This window comes from Cottoperca gobio, chromosome 4 (assembly GCF_900634415.1).
Source record: "Cottoperca gobio chromosome 4, fCotGob3.1, whole genome shotgun sequence".
In the NCBI taxonomy this organism is placed as follows: Eukaryota; Metazoa; Chordata; class Actinopteri; order Perciformes; family Bovichtidae; genus Cottoperca; species Cottoperca gobio.
Window position 1 is genome coordinate 23,420,506 of NC_041358.1, and position 21,129 is coordinate 23,441,634.

A 21,129-nucleotide genomic window follows, 5' to 3' on the forward strand; every position below is an offset into this window, starting at 1 on the left:
GCAAGACGACCTAAAACTGCAGATCTAATGCCAAAATATGTTCTCACAAAAACAAATGTGCGCGCGCGTGTGTGTGTGTGTGTGTGTGTGTGTGTGTGTGTGTGTGTGTGTGTGTGTGTGTGCATGTATCAGAAAGAGACAGGGAATAAAGAAATGCTAAAAAACACTTTTGCACATGTGTAGGCATTTTTGCATGTGATTGCACAAAAAAGAAGGCATGAACACTGTATGTGTTTAGGGATGTGCTGTGTGTTGTGGTTGTGGCAAGCAATGATCTATTTTTTTTCCCATTACCCCACTGCATACGTGTGGTTCATTTACATTCATGGTTATCCAGATAATGAAGCTTTCAATCCGGGGGATCCTGTGGTGAGAACAATGAACCCAATTACCTCCTGCCGCCCGTGAGATGGGATGGCAGACTCCGAGACAGATGGGAGAGGCTGCACTCGGCCGGCAATCCAATCACATTCATCTCGCTTGCTTCCCGTTTCCCCTGTTCATGTGTTCTGCAGCAACTTATCAACAGGCAGGGGCCAAAGAACCTGGGATCATTACATCACACACACCAAACATTCTGCAAACACACACACACACACACACGTGTGCACAAACACATTCCCTGAGGTCCACTCGACCCCCGCCATCTCCCCCCCTACGTTCCACACCGCTAACATGCACCTCAGGTTTCTCTCTTCCTTCAAACACACCGGTGATCTTGAGAGATCACATACTTCACCTGCTGGAGGAGGAGGTAAGAAAAGGGTAGGCGAGGTAACGTCTACCTAAATCTTGATCTTCCTATCAGCGAGCCGCACGGTCTGACTCAATTATGCAAGATACTTAGGTTTCCTTTTTCTCGTTTAATATTTCAGATATAGGCTCCGACTGAAATGATTCAAAGATCAGCCCTCGTGTGCAACATGATGGAAGAAAATGGAAATCGTGTTAGTCAAGAATGAAGTTAAACAAGGGCATCTTTTAGATCATGTCTCTGATGCAATGCTACGAAATTAAATCAGAGAAGATGGAGGTTGAGTGAGCTTTACTATAACCTACACTTGTGTCATCTTGCACCGTTGGGATTCGATGAGGACGTCCCCGTGTAAACACATATCACTTGTGAAATAAAAACAAAACTATAAGAAATGTAAGTACAACCCTATGGTAAGTCCCATATGTTTCACATAGTAAATGGTCCCATCAGGTCTCCTCTTCAGCTATAAGTACCAGAGCTGCCTTCTATACATCTCGTGGAAGTTTTATAGCTATGAAAAAGTGTAATGTAGTTCCTGTAAGAGACGACTTGACATTCAGCAGCAGCCAATGATACAGGAATGGGCCTGGACCTAGGCTGTGCTTGAGGGAATGTACTCCACTACTAGATAATTAGCCAGTGATTGCGTGAGAGCTGATACCAACTCTGTATAATACTCCAATATTTTCTGCATGCTTCATGCAAAAAATATACCCTTATCTCATATTCTTTCCCATCTTATGGCCCCTAATTCTGACACCGTGATCAATAGTAATTGACTTAGTGATCAATGTGTCTCTGGAAGTTTCCCGTCAGCCTGTACTGCCATCAGTTGTGTCCACACTATTGGGGGGGGGGGGTTAGTGTTCGGTTTGTTAGTAGGGATCTGCATGCTAATGCTTATAGCAGCTCCCCCGAGTGGCACACAGGTGTTTTTATGTTAATGAATGCCAGGAGAAGAGATCTCGTTGGTCATCCCTGCAGCTACACACACACACACACACACACACACACACACACTCACACAACTGCCCACCCATGCGTGCATGCTATCTCACATACACACGTACACACATGCAGACTGAGGCTGCACACCCACTGAACCCTTGGATGCATTATTGATAAGCTACTAATTACGCTTGTTGCAATTTCAGCTGACCTTTCCCGGGAACATCCCGGATCATTATAAGATGCATTCTCTCTTGAAATTGCAAAGGTAATCTAAAGTCCACCTCCCTCGTTCCCCTTCTACCCCCAACACCTCCACCCCACCCCCCCCCCCCCACCCCTCGCTTCCCTCGAACTACTGCTGGATGAAGATGTGTTCTTCCATCCCGACATAGCAGGAGAAATTGTTAAGAAAAAGATACGGGGAGTTAGAGAAGTGGAGACAATTCAGAGAAAGTGGAAGGATGGCAAAATATTTGAAACGCTACAGCCGAGCTGAGCTGAGTAAATCTTAAATTGAATGTCAGATTTGTACTTGAAATGTTTTTTTCTATAACTTCTGCACGATATGAAATCAACCGAGCAATGACTCTGGAATTAATTCTTCTTCGTGTATCTCTCCAAGTTTAGAGTTAACATTGCAATGCTCAGTATCATCAAGTTAAAAACTATACCAGTGTGGGTTATTAAACCCGTTTGTGTGTGATTATGACACATTAGTCTGAAACATTCTCATCATAGTTTACCATTATGGCAAATACGTTACTGTAATGGCTCCTTTTAAAGCAGACTTCCTGCACAGAAAGCCATTTTGTTTTGGAAAGGCCAAAAGCTATAAAGTGAGTGGTTGTGTAGTTGGTGCTCAGGAAGATCAATTGATGATTTTCAGAAGAATGCAGACTTGTTTGATGTCCAAATGTTTTGGATACCAAGCGACAGCTGGGAAAGATTTGAATTTAATGCAGCTGTTAAATTGATGGTCATGGCCTTTAACAATCGACCCATCGATCTGGATGTTGGGTCATTTGCATGAATTTACTTTGATTTATAAAATGTAGCACAATTAGTGTATGTACAAAGCGGCATTAGTAACACTTAAAGGTTTAATGTGTAACCTGCTCCAAAGAAAAAGGAGGCAGGATTTCACCTCTAAACTGGGTCCATGCTATCTCTAATGTTTAGATCTTACTTGGAGTAGTTTGGCATATCAATTGTATTCTTTATATTGTGTATTGCATTTGCTCCATGTGCATTGCCTGTCAGTCAGTTAGTGGACAAGAAAACCAAAATTCGACCAAACTGCTGAAACTCTGACAGCCGGTAAAAAACACTGCTAACACTAATGTTAACCGGGGCTGTAGTCCGTGTAACGTTACATTAGTTTGTTTATTGGACGACCTGCATATTCGAGTCATCTTCCCGGTGGCGGTGCAGCCAGGAGAGCAGCCGGCCGGGGGAGGAGAGAGGTCGGCCGAGCCGGCACTCGCCTCCGTCAGACGGTGCCCCGGTCAGTTTTCTCGTTTCTGCCACTTTGAATGTAATCCAATAAACAAACTATAAAACAGACACGGAACAAGGCTGTACTATTTACAAGCGAGTCAGGCAGCTGTGCTTCTTCTCCCTCCGTCCTGAGGGCAGACTGGAGCTACAGTGACTCACTATCGCCTCTAGAGGAACAAGTGGCATTACAAGACTGGTCGGACCGCGAAGAGAATGAAGTCACACTCCCCCTGTGTACTTTGTAATCAGAGTTTCTCTCTGCTTTGTTTACATAGAGAGTCTGGCCGCACATGCAAGTTAGTGCAAGTGAGTCGCTGTGTTTGTGCTCCACTGGCTAGCTAAGAGCCGCTGCTCTGCACTGCGCTCATACGGTGGTTTCCGCTGATAACGCCGTCCTGACCGACGGGATAGTGAAGCGTAACGCCCACTCTCCTGTTCCCCTTCAGATTAACGCTGTTCTGTCAACTCTGTCGCCGTTGTTTGCACCGTTAGCTGCTAGCCGCCGGCTCAACCGTCACCATGTTGAGAGCCGAGTGGAGGAAGTCCCTCAATCCTAGATATGCTCTGAATTCCGAATAGAGACTTTAAGAAACAACGGCACAACTACAGGCACAGAATTTGTGTTGCTCAAAAGTAACAAAGTCTGGCTCTGATGATAACGCATAAGAAACAAAGGGCTCCAGGAGGAGCTGTTAAGTACAGCTATTGACTGCATGTGTTCTTGAATGACTTAGTTCATATACAGGTCCCACTGTATAGCGTTGGTAAATCAAGCCAATGCATAAACCTTTACTTGGTACATACGCAGAACATTATCCACAGTAAGATCAGCTTTTACAGAAAGATGAAAATACCACATGTATTGGTCAAATGTTTTTTTGGGGCACTAAGAATGAAATTCGAAAAACAACAACCTTCTAAGTTGAGATACGATACTTGTGGATTTCAGGGAGCTGATTGATTTCTTTCCAAGTTGCCAGGAATTGACTTGTTTTTGTCTCTCAGTCTTTCCATCTATTGAACGTGTAAATAAAATAGACAACAGGTAAACTTTGTGCATGCGCCCAAAGCCCACACGTACAAAGTTGAACAACTTGTATGATGCTTTTGAGCAAATGTGAACATTCTGACTGAAAGTCTGTGCAAACTGTGGTACCGGAAGACTAATGAGGAGCATTTCTTTGGTTGCAAACCAACCGAATGCCTCCCAATGTATGTATTAATGATATGTGGGTGTACACTATCAATATCCACTGAGTGAGCCATGCCTGACTCTTGATCAAAGACCTAATTCTTTGGTTCTTTGAAATCTGGCTGTGGGAGACATTTGCCCTTATTATAGTTAACAATCTGTCCAATATCATATGCATAATATAATTGGAATCTGTTACAAGGTGGAGGGGGAAAAAAACATGTATTTTCTCAAACCAGTGTGTGGTAATGAAGTTAGGGCAAAGAGCTTCAGTGCTGCTGTTTCTTAAGGTTTGCACGTCATTCAAAAAAACAGAACTGGTCATAGTGACGTCTCTGCAAGATTTTCATTCTCGTTTGCCTTCACTAGTTTACCAGCTTTTATCTTTCCCAAACTTTCCTCTCTCTCTCTCTCTCTCTGAAGCACACACACACACACACACACACAACAAAACATTTCCACAGATTCTGCAATTCTCCCTCTAAGAAGGGAGTCTGTATGCCTAAATAGATATTCAGCCCTTCCAGTGCAATCAGATTTTGTTGGTGATGGGAGCTGACTCGGAACCAAAACAAATAGATAGAACGGGAAAAGGCTCCGGGAACAGCGTTCTGCTGGCAGCGCTCCGAACCAGGTGAGCTAGTGCAGGCAGGGACGACACCAGCCAAAGGATTAATGGTCTCAGGGGAAGCCAAGGTAAGCCTGCTGCTCCTGCTTGACATCTTTGTACTTGTAAGAGCACAGAAATTAGCCAGGCAATGCAGTGAGTAATGGCCAGGGTGCTTCCATCAGTCCCTTTTTAACAATGTATGCAAAGCCAACAGAGGAAAAAGCAGGGAGTGAAAAATAAGTAAATGTTCTCTCTTGGGCATGTGCGCAGAGTTGCCTGGAGCAGTTGCTCGTATAAGGCTTCGTGAAGTGACTGCAGCAGAAACATTACACTAATGTCCTGTCTGTTAAATGACATACATTAAACATCAGCCATAAATGTCAGTGTTGTTCCTTCATTTCTTTAGACAGTACCAACCCTCAATCCTGGTGTCAAAACTAGTGTAGAGAGAGGTTAGTCTGGGCCGGCGCAAAGGCTGATGTAAAATAGGCTGTAATGACTCACAGTGGGGGAAAAAATATCTGTGTCTGACATGAAGCCGAGCCGACCTCGGCCACCGTGGTTTGTACCAAACTCACAATGTCATTCTTCCCTTTGTCACTTTCATTTTCAAACTTGTGAGACTATCTGTCCTCCTTATTTTCTTGTCTCCTATCTTATGTACTTTAAAAGAAATTAGGATTTTGAAGCTAATCCACTGCTTTGTGCCACGTAGCAGCCGTCTGCAGTGTGATTCAGTTATCTTAAATCCAATGCCCTTGGTACTTATTTCACCCCTTGCAACAGCTGAGCATTCCCCATGCAGCCTCACCTCCACCTAATACATAAACAATGAAGAATATGCATTATGTATGTATTTCCCAGATAGACATAGAGATATAATAAAAAAGGCAGGGACAACATATCATGATGAGTGGTCCAGACCTACGCGGTGCCCGGGCCCCTCCAGATGTTCACACACTGTATCATACAGACACGGGCACGCTCTCTCCACTCCACTCAGCAGAGACTTACGACTCTCAGCACACATCAAATGTCAGTGACTCTTAGGTCAGATGGTATCGCATCATGCTCAGAATTGTGCACACACACACACACACACACACACATACACAACCCTAAACAGTGTCCCCAGAGAAGCTGCAAGAATAAAGCAAACATCAGCGTCCATGTTCACATATGCATAGCATTTCTATTTAGAATAAGACATATACAATTTTCACAAGCCTCTGTCAATTTATCTTGCACCCAAGATATGAATTCATATTTCTACCAATATTTGTTCTCTTACAAATAATCCATTCAGGCAAATAGTCCAGCTGAAAATACATGAATTATGCTGCGTATATGGAACATTTGTATGATTTTGCCTTTGCCTGCACCAAGGTCACACTTGCTCTGAGAATAAATTCCATCAGATTCAAATGTACAAAAGAAAGGAAAATGGAGCGACACATCGTAATCCACAGGGTGGATAGGTTTTGCTGGCAGAACTTGGCAAAGTCTTCACAAACCTGCTTTCCCAAGGGCAACCCTGTGCAACTGGAAACAAACACAAACACCAGTGGAACTGTTGTGTGGGGAAAATGTCACCGTTTCCTTTCCACATCATTGCCCTTTGTAATAGCTGGCAATGCAGATGAGCTATAACATCCCTCTGAAACAACATATGTTTGTAAATCTTTTTAAATGCAACAAGTTAGACTGTGCACTTTCATTATTAATTGGGTGAAAACTATGTAACACTCTTCTACAGAGTCCTACAAAAAAAGAAACCTACAAGAAAACTACATATTTCTTCAAAACCAGCACCCAAACTGTCTTCTCTCAGTCCCTCCACACCTGCCTCATGGGACTGAGTCTTTCTTAGTCTTGCGTGAGAGGCATGGAGGTTGAGAATACAGAATCGTCCTTGGCAGGGATGTGGGAATGGATGGACGGAGGAATGAAGGGATGAGGGGTGATAGAGGTCTCCCAGCTGTCTAAGACCCAGGCTCGTCCCAGCACACTGGTTCCCACTAATGACCAGGGGTCCTGAATTCCCTCCGGCTCCCCTGGGACAACAGCTGCTGCCATCCCCAGCTTCTTCGCATGCTTTGAAGGGGACGTGGCAGCAGTTGAGCTGGCTACAATCCTGCCTAGCAGAGCAGCAACTCAAGGATGGGGACAGACAGGCTTGTTGTGCCAGCGGGGTGGCTAAGCCTGCTGAAACCCTATCCAGCCAATTACTCCCTCCGAATGCCAAGCTGGCTCTTTAATGGAGAAACTGGGGACCACACAGTGTTAGGTCCTCTCACAGGTTTACAGGTTTTACAGGTAAGCAGTAACACTCCCAACTTTTTCCCCCGGTCCATTCTGACAGTTAGGACTAAATGGTGAGAAACGCTCGGTTTGATTTTCTCCAAACCAATTTGTTTAAAATGACAAATTCCTCTTAGAGCTCTTGTTTCTCTCCGTCTTCCATCCACTCGCACATAGCCCCTGGTTAGGCTTACCCTTTACACTGTTTTCAGAGAGAGAGAGAAACTGTTATATAGAAAAGTAGAGAAAATGGCCAGGCTACAGGGGTGTGGGGTTTGGGCCTATGGTTGGACTACCTAATCATTCTGTCCACGTTCCTACTGTTCAGATAAGCAGCACAGTGCCTCCAGTGAGCCTTCCCTCCATCGGCGGCATACATATACTTTAACACAGCTAATGTGCGCAAGTCTTGCAACACTTGCGCACCATTTAGAGATACACTTCAGATTTCACTAGAGAACCAGTATGGCGAGATGGAGGTCAGAATAAATAGAGCTCCTACAGCCCAGGAGAAATATATTTAAAATATGTATTGTTTCGACAACCACTGTTCTCTCCGTCAAAGCTGCTGAAGAAGCAATCCGTATTACAGTTATTGCAAATGAATTGTAGCAGCTGTGGGTAAATACAGTCAAATGTGAAGAGATTTGCTGTGGCACAAAATCATGAAAGAAAGGCACATTTAATGAGCTCCTTTCATTTAATGTTAAAGAAATACCTCGGCTTCTGCGTGGCATTTTAAAAAAGAAAAACAGATCGCAACATATTGAATCAAAGACAAATATGGAATTACAGGCTGAGAAATTCATTTTGTTACATGTGACAGCTTCTGGACTGTTCTTTTTCCCTCTGTGTTTACAAAACAATTTGTGAGAGTCCACTGAACCAACTTTCCTCTAACAATGTGTTATGAGACAGAGAAAAACAAGAAGGAATCAATAGGACCTGTGGTCATGTATAATTTGCAGGGCCAGCACCTGGCTGCCAACAAATAAAGATTTTTTTCTCCTGTGCGTTGCATTCAAGGATATTGGACAATTTTGTTGGGAGGTAGGCAGCTATTTTCACCAAATTCTGGCTGCAGGTCAGCCGAAATGATTGGATCTCTGTAAGCTCTGTGGGTGCACACAGCACTGTCCTCGTGTAAACAGGAGGCCTGAATGTGTTCTTCACACTTCTTTGCGTGTTATGTTTGTATCCATGCACAAGCTCAGCTGGGACACACTGACAAACTGCACCTTGCAGAAGTCATAGCCAAACCACATTGGTGGGGAAATAAATCTTTTTAATTGCATGGAGAGTAGTGGGCGATTCTCAGCATTTGCTCCGTGTACAATCTTCCTCAACTATGCAACTATGTGATTGCATGTGTGTGTGTCTGTGTGTCTGTGTGTGTCAGGTTGGTTGGCAGGCTGTCAGGCTGCCTTGGCTAGTCGGAGAGCTCTTCTCCCTGAACCAGCTGGGCCCTCTGCCTCCCTCCAAAGCAGTCAGTGCAGACCACATGGTCTCACCCTCACTCTGAAAGGTGCCATTCAGCCTCACACAGCGAGACACACACAGACACACACGGACTCACGCACACACACACACACACACACACACACACACACACACACAAGCCCTAACAGAAAAATATTCAAAGGAACACCTTCTGCTGTCCACACACAGCAAACTAACCTGTTCAGTTGAGCCGTAAAGCCTATTTATACTCTAACAAGCCAGGCAAGTATATCAAACATGAAGCCCATCCGAAGTGAGGAATTACAGAAATAATGGAAATAGAGGATTGTGAATCCTCTTTTAATAATAACACACATGTGCACAGCAGTGAAATTTAGACTCTGCATTTAATCCATCCTAGTACTAAGCTGCCTTCACATGAGAGGAAACGTTCTCTGCGGTAGAGCGCAGGTGAAGGCAGCTAGTTACTTTTGTTTCTATGGTTACCTCCACTGCATGCCTGTGCCGCTTCACACAGCTGTTATCTCATTGGTTGCACTTTGAAGGGTCAAAGTTGAAATCATTTGAACTTCGAGCTCTCTCTCAAATGAGTTGTTGTGTACGGAAGAGGGCCACTGGCGCTCTGCATTGTCAACACTGTTATTTTTTGCAAAACCGTTCGCTCCTAAGAAGATCGTTCCATCAGGTGGATAGAGGTAAAGACATGTGTTGTGGAGAAAAGGCAAAGAGGAGGAGGATAAGAGCGAGATGTTGGGAGGTTCAGGTCACGTGGTGGACCCGGGGACCTTGCGGTGGAGGTAGCATACTTCCCCTGAGCTACATTTAACCTTTAGCTGCAGTCAGGAGAGCAGGTTGAGTGGACAGAGGCAGGTGGGGGGAGTGCGGGGGCACAGAGGGAAAGCGAGACGAGGGATCTGGAGAGAGAAATGTAGCGTTGAATCCTAATGTCAGATCAGAGCTGAGGCGGGCGGCGAGAAGATCTCTGCTGCCGGCAGCGTACGAACATGCATCCGCATCAAGGGTACAATATTGTGATCTTTCATTGTTCTCTCTTTCACCTTTCGTTCATTTGCAAGGCAGCATGACGTGCACACATGAGAGCAGAGAGGACACACTGGTGGCATAGCACAGGATTCAGACACAATCCTGTTTCCTCTGCGTTGTTGCTGTACACGACTTCTCTGCAGTTGTCGAAGCTTTCTGTAGAAGGTTTTCAGCTTTTTATGTTGTGTTTGTGGCCTCAGGTGATAAGAAGTGAAGGAGGCACTTTGCCCTCATCATGTGCAATAAAGACAGAAAGGACATTAATAGTGGGTTCTAGTGGAATCCCATGTAAGGAGGTATCATTTCCTCAAATACACACACACACACACACACACACACACACACACACTGTCAAATGCGAGGGTGGGGCTGGGCGATCTGGTGGATCTAATCATCACAATATTATTCACCGTCATTTCTGATATTGATTTTATTATATGTTAAATGTATGTCAAAATTAAAATAAAATAAATAATCAAAATCAAGATATGATTCCGATGACACTAAATAAATGATGATCTCGCATTAGTGCCCAGCCCGAGGTGGGGGTGTGGTGAGATTATCATGACAGGGTCTGCACTTTGTTTATTTTTAATTGAATCAAGTGGTACAAATAAAATCCTGTTTCACTGTCGTGCAGGGATCCCATTTCTCCAGATGAATAATTCAGATTGTACATGCTGGGAGGCCAAGAATAGATTCCTAAAATAACAGGAGGATGGAGAGGAATGGAGGAAGGGTGGGGGAATAGGACGACAACCATCGGAGGGGGCTGACAGCCAGCGAGCCGGGGACTTTGTGATTCCTCAGCATCCCAACCTCCATTCTTGGGATTGGTAGCTTCTCTTGAAACCACTGCTGTACCAGCTATCTTTACACCCACAATGCGGCCGGAAGACGGCGTCCTCCTGTCGTACGGCTGATACGCCCAGATTTAACATGTTCCTCCTGTCACTGGCTGCTGCCCCCGCTGTCAGATTGGTTTTGTTAAACTGAGCTGCCATAGATTAAGAGACCCGATCAGATTAGGATGGCAAATCTCCTCGCAAAAGCACCCCTCTCTCCAGCAGTCGGGAGTAAGAAGGTCTCAGCAGTGCTTCAAGGTTTCACTTTAACATTCAGGAATCAATCCCCGCTTCCAATCCAGCGTATTAGGTTGATGTGTGCCAGCAGTCCATGCAGACAGCTGTTGAGGGCTGTACCATTCCCTAAAGCACATTGTGCCTGCACTGCTCCCCGATTCCCCGATAACATTAATGCCAGGCAGATGTCCCTGAACTAGTCCAGACATGTTCTTAACGTTAGAGTTGTAGACTGGCCTCTTTTCTTTGCCCCTTGCCGAATTTCCTGAAAATCTCCCGTGGCTTTTAAGAGCAACATAATATTGACCCACAATATCTTCCACATCAACAACAACCGAGCCGTTCGCTTCCCTAATGGTAGGAAAATCAATAGGTAATGAATGGGCTTATTTATATTTCAAGCGATGATGTGTCATGTTTTGGGTTTTGTGACAACTTCATTGCTGTAGGGGACACTGAGGAGAAGGATTTGCAATACAATAATGAAAAAAAAACCATTTGTCTGTGGATCTATATCAGCTGTTGTCATTCTACGGCAAATAACATCTGTTCCAGATGGGGATCTCTTCCTTATCAAGACACTGCTCCACCTCTGTCATTAGTCTAAGTCCAGCTCAGTGGCTAATCTAGAATGAAAAGACAGTTCGGCCCCTCAGATCTCACCCAATGACTCCCTCCACTATCAAAGTGCTCTTTGAAGTTCACCTTCTATAAAATTGGTTTATAGAAAGTGTCAGGTCAGAGTTCCTGCAGCCAAAGGTACGGCAGTCATTTGAAGCCTCATTCTTCTTTCTAGTTATTCCCCAATGAAACCTCAGCTGTCTTTGTATTCTTTAGCAGAGGCCCTCTTCATGTTTATTGCAAAGAAGCAATCAAGATGGCCTGTGTTTGGACCTGGCCCCAAAGAACTGAAGTGTCTGGGGATACGCTTATTAATTTCTTTGCACAGAGACCCAATTGCCAATCATCCTTGACTATGCCAGTTCGCCTTATACACTCACCGATGAGAGGGAGCCAAGGGGGGGGGGGGGGGGGGGGGGGTAGAATAATAATAAAAAACAGGAAAAAAGAATAAAGAAATGAAAATCCAAACACACATTCATTCAAGGTAAACCTGGTTCAAATATCAGATATATCGACGGAGTTGAGTGAGAGGAAAGGTACGTTTACAAAAGGAAAGAATACAAACTCACATTACGAGTTACCGTGAACCATGGCAAGGCCAGGGCAGTCAGAGCATGACCGCATCAACAGTCGTACTTCAGGCGGTGGTGCTGCAATAATGACTCAGTCAGGAATACACACATACACACGAATACTTTATGAATAATGTTAAAACACTCCTTCTTCCTTCATGCACCAAAGCAAAGGTTACCCCAATCATCTTTTTGGCTGCTGCAGTTTTACAGCCCCAGAATGACTGCTTCTCTCTCCATTACCTCTGCACTCGTTTGACTGGCAGATGGGTGGAAAGAAGGTGGATGGAGAGTGGGCAGTTGGGGGGGGGGGGGGGGCAATCATGGGACTGTGTGTCCCAGTGCGTGTGTGTGTGTGTGCGTGCTCGAGGCACTATTTGTCGTCTCAGCAGATGAGATGTGAAAGGCAGGTGAGACGTGGCTGGGCCTTATTTAAAAGCCTCTTTACGGTGCCCACTGAACCAACGTTGGCGTTCCCTAATGGCGCATCACAGGCACGTCATCCCATGCTAGTCCTCGCCATCCCTATGCCACATGTCCTTGTCATTGCTTTAATAGCTGTCACAGCCTAAGTCACAGAAAATATAGGCAATAGCAGAATTTCATACAGATGAAATACTCCACTAAATACCACATTTCTGTGGCCTGTAGTACCAATGTGTGTTTAATCCTCTGCTCCCATATCTCTGCTGCTTGAGTCATTTGGTTGAAGCAGGTGTCCTTTCCAGTCCAACGGTAGCATGATGCAGTGATTTAGTGGACTGACAGTGAGAGAGACAGAGGGTGATATGAGAGGCTAATGGAGTTAATATACTGAGATGGAGAAAGAAAGGAAAGAAGAGGTTAGATTGGAAGGACAGACATGAAGAGCGAGCAGAGTTACAGGTACCGAATCTGAATACAGATCTGATGTTACAGCTGATTGTTTTCTCTAGAACTTTGTTTCTATAACCTTCTCCTGCAGAGTTTAAAATGCACGCCAAAGCCTGATATTGTCCTCATGCATGCACCTAATGTGTAACATTTTAATTTGATATCTTTTATTCCAATATATGAGTTTTAATTTATCTTGAGGTTGCATATTCAATATTTATTTTGTAATGCAAGTGTAAATGTATGCATTTTTTAAGTGCTCCAAAAGCATTATGAGAGTGAAATGAGTGTGTTGCGTAGACAAAAATAAATAAAAGAGTCCATTGCATCCCATTTATTTTGAGTTCTCCTTTACTCTTTGTGTCCATATCCTGAGGTTGAACAGGCGCTTGTTTTATTTCTCTCCTTCTTTGTCAGCACTTATTTGCGCTGCTGTTCTTTCACCAGTGGTTGCTCTGTCTCTCATTTTACTATTTGTCACTCTTCATGTACCCAGTCATGAGAGATCCAAGATCATTTTCATACAATGAGAACAATCATTGATAAACAATCTACACAAAAATAGACAATATGAACACTGTCCTCATAAATAGAGTAAAGCTTTTAAAAAGAGTCACAATCCCTTATTAGCTTTCAACCAGAAACAGCCGTATGGATTTCTTAGTGTTTGTGTGTATTCAAATGGCCCAGTGTGTGAGCTACACTCATCTTTGTCCCTCTCTTGTCTGTTTTTGTATACACAAAATCCCCAAATACCTTTTGGCCTTTCTCGGCGAACAAACAGAACATTTTCGTTCCACATGAAGAGTAGGGAGCAAAGGTCTCACACAGTTAGGGCAGAGAATGCATCGCTGAGCTGAGCCGTGCCAGGCACTGAAGGGGAACAAAATCTAAAACCTAGTGTTGGCGTGAAAAATGATCAAACCGCCTGAAAAATATCTTAATAACCTTCTAGTACCTGATAAATGATTAATCTTTACCCCAACATGTACGCTGTAAATGCAGACTTCAGAAACCTAATACTGCACATCATGACAGTTGTCTAACTCCGTCTAACTCAACCCGAAGTGAAGAGTGGAGCTCGTATCTCTGATGTATGAGTGTTATATTTATATATGTATGCGTGAGTGTGAGTGTGTGGGCGTGTGTGTGTGTGTGTGTGTGTGTGTGTGTGTGTGTGTGTGTGTGTGTGTGTGTGTGTGTGTCTCCAGTCTGTTTTAATCTTCTTCCATCTGCTGGTGGACCTCCTCTCCCTGTTCGGAGGCCTGCCGTGCCCCACCCGATCTGCCGAGCCTGACCTCACTGTGCTAATGTGTGTTTCTGTGTGTGTGTGTGTGTGTGTGTGTGTGTGTGTGTGTGTGTGTGTGTGTGTGTGTGTGTGTGTGGGCTGCTTGATGAGCCTGGTTCCTTATGAAGTGGTGTCATTAAAGCAGAGAGAAGGAGCAAACGGGTGATTGCAGTGATTTGGCAGAGGTTGCCCAGACTCTGTCCTCCAATCAGAACCCTCGCTTGGCCTCCTCCAGCTCCACCGCAATCACAGAGCACCAAGTCAACAGAGGACAGACACACACAGACACACACAGACACACACAGACACACACACACACCCACCCACTAGTTTATCAGCCTCAGGTATGGGCTTGTCATTGCCATGAACTGCCTCTACTGTGGGTTTATACGCCGGAAGATTTGACATCGGCTTGTTGCGGTCAACTTCTAATGTAGTGTAAAGATTTTTCTCGATTATAATGAACTGCACACATTTTTAGGACTAAGTGCATAAACAATCACCTGTTGAATTTCTGAACACTTGTAACTTAATTCAAAACCAGCAGGAATCCTCCGTAAAGATATAAATCACAATAAAGCATGTTTTCTAAACACATGGTAAAAACCTATTATGGTATACAGCTTGTGAGAATTAAATACTTAAACACAAATAAAAAGTGCTTAATATTTTCTTACTTAATGAAGATCTTTAGTGCAAAACAGTTTTAAGTGAAATGATATTTTATATATATATATATATTAGTGACTATGTTTACAAACACCAATGCAGAGTAATCATATGAAGAAAATAGTTTGATTGAACTACAGTGGGGTATTCCTATGAGCAGAATTATTGGGTGTGTGCGCGCAGGAGTTGAACAATAAAGCCGAATTAATTAATTAAGTAATTAATTTAATTCATACATACTGCTGTTGGAAAACACGATCGCATTTCGTAAAAACAAAACCGCGATCTTCAAATATTCAAAATTCAAAATTCAGATATACTGAAATATAATTCATCAGATCTGAAAAACATAAGTTAGCAACGCGTTCGTTATTATCAATTTAATAGACGTAATTCTGTATCCCGATACATGATTTCATCCCGATATGATTCCATTGAAAGACGATCATTTATCATAAATGTATCGCCCGGCCCTAATTCAAAAAGGGCACAGAGAAGAAGAGCGGCGCAAAGAGAGGAAGAGAGGGAGAACGAATTATAAAGTGCAGAGAATTGAGCACTAAATTGATCGGCGGTCTGTCCGTCCCCAAAGACGCTGAGATGCTGTAATGAGAACGGCGGACCAGATGCATACGGAGGCCGTCTCTTCCCCATCTCCATCCCTCTCTGAAAGAAGACAAGTTTCTTTCTCAAGGTGATTGTTGCGGTGATAAGGGAGAGGGTGTTATTAAGGGTGACAGCGGAGGGGCTGAGAGGCAGTGGCTGACTGGATAACCTTGTCCCCATCCCCGCCTCGCTTCCTTCTGCATGAGCATCTCCACCACTGGCCTGCCCTGCCTGCTTGCTCGTCTGAACACAATCTGCTGGCTGGAATTACCTCCCCGCCCCAGGAAAACTAAACATGATTTCTGACCTTTCCTTTCTGTGTTCAACAGTAACCTTTGCTGATCCGCCCACGGTACGAGACCGTCGCAAAGAACAAGGGATGGAGTGGAAGGGCCTGTGTGTGTTTTTTTAAAGAAGGGAAGTGAGGATCAATGTGTGTGTGTGTGTGTGTGTACCTGAATTTATGTATGTATGCATATGTGAAAGGCGAGCGCTGGCGGTGAGCGCAATAACCACAACACTTGTACAATATCGTGCAATTAAACACGACAGCTCTGCAATAAACCTTTGTGACGCTCCCAATGTCCAACGTTTGTAGTCCGCTCATACATACAGAACACGCAGCGCTGTAAGGTTTCTGGTATTTAGTCGACACGCTGTGAGACGCCGCTGCTTACACCCGCGTATGTGCTGACTGAGTGTACCACAGAAGTTGCAGTAATAGTCTGTTTTGTATGAGACACTGTGTTTGCAGACGTACCGCATCACTACATCATCGCTGTTCTTTGCCGTGTCAGCAAGTTTTGCATTGGTATTATCATTAGTAGTGTGTTAGATAAGGCTAATTGATCTCCACCTACCCAGTTTATTAGCAAATTGTTGTGATCTACTTCTGCTACTGACTGACTGACTCTGCATTACTCCTACAGCCTCAGCACAATCTGATCCTCCGGAGCAAAGCGCTTCCCTATAGAAATGATTTCATCATCTCTTCCTCTCGCTCCGTTTCTCTGTTTTTCTGCCGCTTTCTCTCCCCCTTGTCTGTCTTCCGTAAACCTAATTCACCTCCCACCGCTCCCCTTCAAAACAAAACACTTTGTGCTGATGTGAGGGTAAATGTAAGAGCTTACAGGCAGAGTGACCTGAACATCCCAGGCCAGCTTGGCGAAGTTAGCAGACTAAACTACCAGTATTGTTTGTGTACGAGCACCAGAGGGGATTTGGACGAGCAGTGTGAGCTCTGAATGTGTGACCCGCAGCTGGCCTTACCATAGGATTAGCTCACCCTGACCCCCACAACCTTTGAACATGCTCCCTACTATTTCAAGATCTCTCCATTTATGCCCAGCCAAGCACATTGTGACCAGTAATCTTTAGTGTTCTTCTCTCCAAAAGAGGGAGAAGATATATGGTTCTACTTTTTGCTTTGCCCCTGCTGCCCCTCCCTCTCGCCTGCTTTATCCACACCTCTTGTTTATTTTGCACTCCTTCCCCCTCTCTCTCTCTCTCTCTCTCTTTCTCTCTCTCTCTCTCACCCACTTTCAGTCTCTCAGTACAAATTCCCTTCTTTCACCACTCTACTCTCCCCATCAGTCTTTTCACCCCTCATTCGTCTCCCTCTAACTACCCTCTCTCCTTCATTCCTCCTCTCTTTTCTAAAGGGGATCAGTGGAGCTTAGAGGCCTTCCTGCTTGGTTCATTACGGCGCTGCTCTGACATGGTGAGCTCGTCTCTCGAGTGAGGAAAGGAGAACACTACTGATGTTTAATACATGGACCACTCTGTTGTCTTTCACGCCAGATAAATTCATCATCAAAAACTGAGCGCAGAACAGCAACAAAGCATGTCAACCTATTCTTTCAATCTAGATTCCCAATCTTTCTTTCTTTTTTTTTTTTTGTCGTCCTCACTCTCCATTTAACTTATTGCCTCTCGCTCTGGTTCTCTCTCTCTCTCTCTCTCTCTCTCTCTCTCTCTCTCTTTGTTCCGTCACATCTCAGTGAACTGGAGCAAACCTTTTCATTGTCCTTCAGTTGGCGTAAACACACAAACACAAAGCAACATGAAACACACCTCGTGAAAAGAAAATTGACCTGTTCCATGCAGCGTATGTTGTGTACACTGTGTATGTGTCTCTCTGTAAATATGTAACACATACTGGACATGTCCCTGTGTGAGCACACATGTTCCTATCATCATGTACATCCAACTTCCCACTGCGTGCATGCGTGTGTTTGTATGAGACCGAGGGAGAGAGAGTGTCAGAGTCGTATGGGTATGTATGTGTTTGCCTGTTTGTCCTCTCTGTGTGGGTGTGTGCGTGGGCTGCAGGCCTGCCTTGATAATGCCAGAGCCTATTTCTAATCCAGGCCTCCTCAGTGGGCTGTAGATCAAGCTGTGCCAGGCAGGCCTGCTGCAGCACCAACAGAGTCCCAGCTGACAGCAAGCCTGCTCCTCTCTTTGCTCTCTGGACAATTTCTGAGCTCAAAACTTTAACAATGGGTTAAGCTGGTACAGGAAACGAAAGCAGGACAACTCACTCTTTTAAGATGTGTAAATTACGAAGACACGTTTATAAAAAAGGAAAATTAAGTGAAATGTCAGCCCTGCAAAAAAAACAAAAAAAAAAACAAGAAGGGGAAGATCGTAATGGTGGAATACCAAGGGGGTACCGTTGGTAAAGGGTTTAGGATGAAATCAAAGTGGTTCAAGCTTATGTATCCCGTGTAAGGACGCCAAGCCGTCTAAGGAGGCACTGAACAGCCCTTCAAAAATGAAATATCAGCAGCAGTCAGTGCCAGTCATCAGTGCCATGTGTGATGGAAAATCAATCTATTTCATATCAGAGACCTGTGAGGAGAAAACGAGAGAGACAGGTCCCTGCTGCCTCCTCGCTGCCTCCTCGCTGCCTCCTCGCCGCACCTCTTTAAACGTCTCCCCAACAGAAACATCCCAGAATGCTCTGCGTCATCGGTGACGGAGACATTCACGGTGCTTGTGGCTCAATGTGTAACGGCTGCTGTTCTGCTAGATTAGGTAGGTGATTGGCCATTAATATTCATTTCACAGTGTGTCTTTGTTAGGCGGCAGCAGGAGATGACAGAGTGTTTGGATGGATTTACTCTACCATATATTTCCCTTTAATTTCCATAGGCAAGGTGGTTGACTCGTATATCCTCAGTGAAGCTACCTAGTGGCCCGATGTGCTGTCATTTTTACCGGTTTGTTCCATCCCATGAGGTGAAAGTCTGTCTTCCTGTCCGATGACTGTGGGCTGGCAGTTTACATTTGTAGTGAAACAGTAAGCAGGGGGCGTAACACTGTTCTGGTCTTAATAACAGCAGAGAGTTGCTCCTGGAGGAGTGAAGGTCCAGCAGGCAAAGTAACAGGTCAGTCCCTAATGGACGGCCAACCTAGCGAGGTGATCTGAACAGTCCTCCTCATAATGAGATTAAGGGACTAATTAGTATGACTGTGTGCTGGAGTGTGACTGTGTGCACTGAGGAATATGTGCCCCCTATCGGACTAGCCGCGTGGCCCCTGAGAGAGCAGGCCAGACCGGGTCTGTCCCTGGTGTCCCTCCCTCGACTGCACTGAGAGGCTAATTAATATTTTCGGCATCCCCTCTTCCAGCTCCTGTACACCATGCTGAGTTTTTTTATTCCTGAAGATATTGATCTGGGTTCCGGCGACAGCAGGCAAATAACGATCAAAATTACAAAAATGTAATCTTGGCAATTCTTCACGATGTGAAACACGCAGAGCAATAATTACAGGACCCTGAGATTTCAGACAGCCCAATGAAATTCTCTTTAATCTTTTACAGTAAGAAGCTAAGGCTTGTAAAAAAGTAGGCCATGGAGGCACATCAGCAGCACAGTCCATCAGCTAACAGTAGCAAGAGCAGCTAAAAAGACAGAACCAGATATGGAGAACAACCAAATATGATAATTGCCAAGGATAATCACAGAAATAATTCAAGACAGAAATTAGGGGTGAGAATACAAGATTCAAATGAAAATCAGATCCATTCCACTTCGTACAATCTCCGTCTCCCCCTTTTGTTTCCACCTTCTCACCCGTTAAAGTCACACTTGTGGTTGATTGCCCCTGCGGCGCCACTCTGACCTGTTCATTTAAGATGATGTGCAACCCTCAGGTCTGTTCCAGCACTCATTTGTTCCTCGGTGGGGTCCCCACGGCTGGCCAGTAAGAGGACCCCATACTGACCAAAGTGCCCTGGGAGCTTTAAACCCGGCCACTCACAACCAAGTAAAGAGACAGCTGAGTGTCATTGTTAATGTGGACACACAGCACCACAATGGCAAAATCAATGGAGCTATAGGGGACATCAATCTTAACAGCACAAGACCCTTTTGCTTGTCTCACCACTCCTCTAAGGCTCTGAATGAATGGCTGAGAGAAGGAGGGAAGATGAGGGGGGAAGAAGGAAAGAGAGAAGGAAAGAAAGAAAGAACATGGAGGGCTGACAGTGATCTTTATTGGCCTTTCCTCCATCCATCTCAAGGGGTTATGCTGTCCTTTGAAGATTGTGTGCATTTGACAGGCAGCCAAGTGGCCAGCCATCCCAATTCACCCAAAACAGGCAGAGGTTTTTTAGGTAAAGCCTCAGAAGTGCAGCACGGCAGCTGTATGCAGTTGGCATCCTGCTTGCATTTTCTCTCCCCGCCTGTTTTTCACTTCCAAATTCTCTCTTCTTCCACAAGGATGAGATAGACTGAAAAAAACATCGCTCATCCTTTCAACAACAACAACAACAACAACAAAAAGGGAATTGCTTCGTTACGGGGTTGACACATTAGATGCACACCGAAAAAATTACAGCTAGGTTCATTGTTTCTGACACCGACTTAAAGGATGTCTCCTCATAGCATTAACATATATGCAGATCGGCAGAGAGTAAATGAAAGCCTCCAAAAAACCGGAGAGATCAAAGACGACAGAATTAAGGCCAAGTAATGAGGATCTTGGCAAGAACCCTGCAAATGTATTGATTGTTTGGCAATCTGTATGTGCTCCTGCTCCATTTCCCCCCCTCCCTCTATACCATTTACTCTCATGTTTCAAATGAACACACATCAAGCAGTGTGGGGTTTTAACCGGGCCTTTGCGTGACTATGGTTCCAGTGTTGACCCTAATCACTATCTAATTTACAGTGCAATGATAATGTCTACTTGGCATAGGGAACAAGAAAAGATCAGCAGGGAAGCCCATCACAGCCCTACGTACTTAAATAACACAGACTCTTAATTCAATTACATCCAGCACTCGCAGGATGAGACTATGTGAGATTAATCCACAAACCCAAAAGGATTTCAAGCTGAAACAAATAATAAAAAAAAAAAACACGCTACAATATGTATGAGGTGAGATTACAGACATTTCTACAAACTGCCACAAGCTGAGAGACCAGGATGACATCAAATCTCTTGTTCAGACACCGTGTGGTTGGGAGACTTGGTACTTTGATAGAGTTCTTACCATGATGTGTGGAAACACAGCAACATGAGAAGGAATTGGGTGAAGACATATTGCATTGAGAGCAGTGTAACAGTTGAGATCAGAGGGAAAGAATGAAAG

At 44.5% G+C, this 21,129-nt stretch overlaps 1 protein-coding gene across 9 annotated transcripts in view; it reads right to left on the reverse strand.

Annotated features, from left to right (window-relative positions):
- celf5a (cugbp, Elav-like family member 5a) overlaps positions 1-21,129 on the reverse strand; it is a 168,436-nt gene that overhangs the window by 53,803 nt on the left and 93,504 nt on the right. The gene's annotated exons all lie outside the window — the stretch shown is intronic.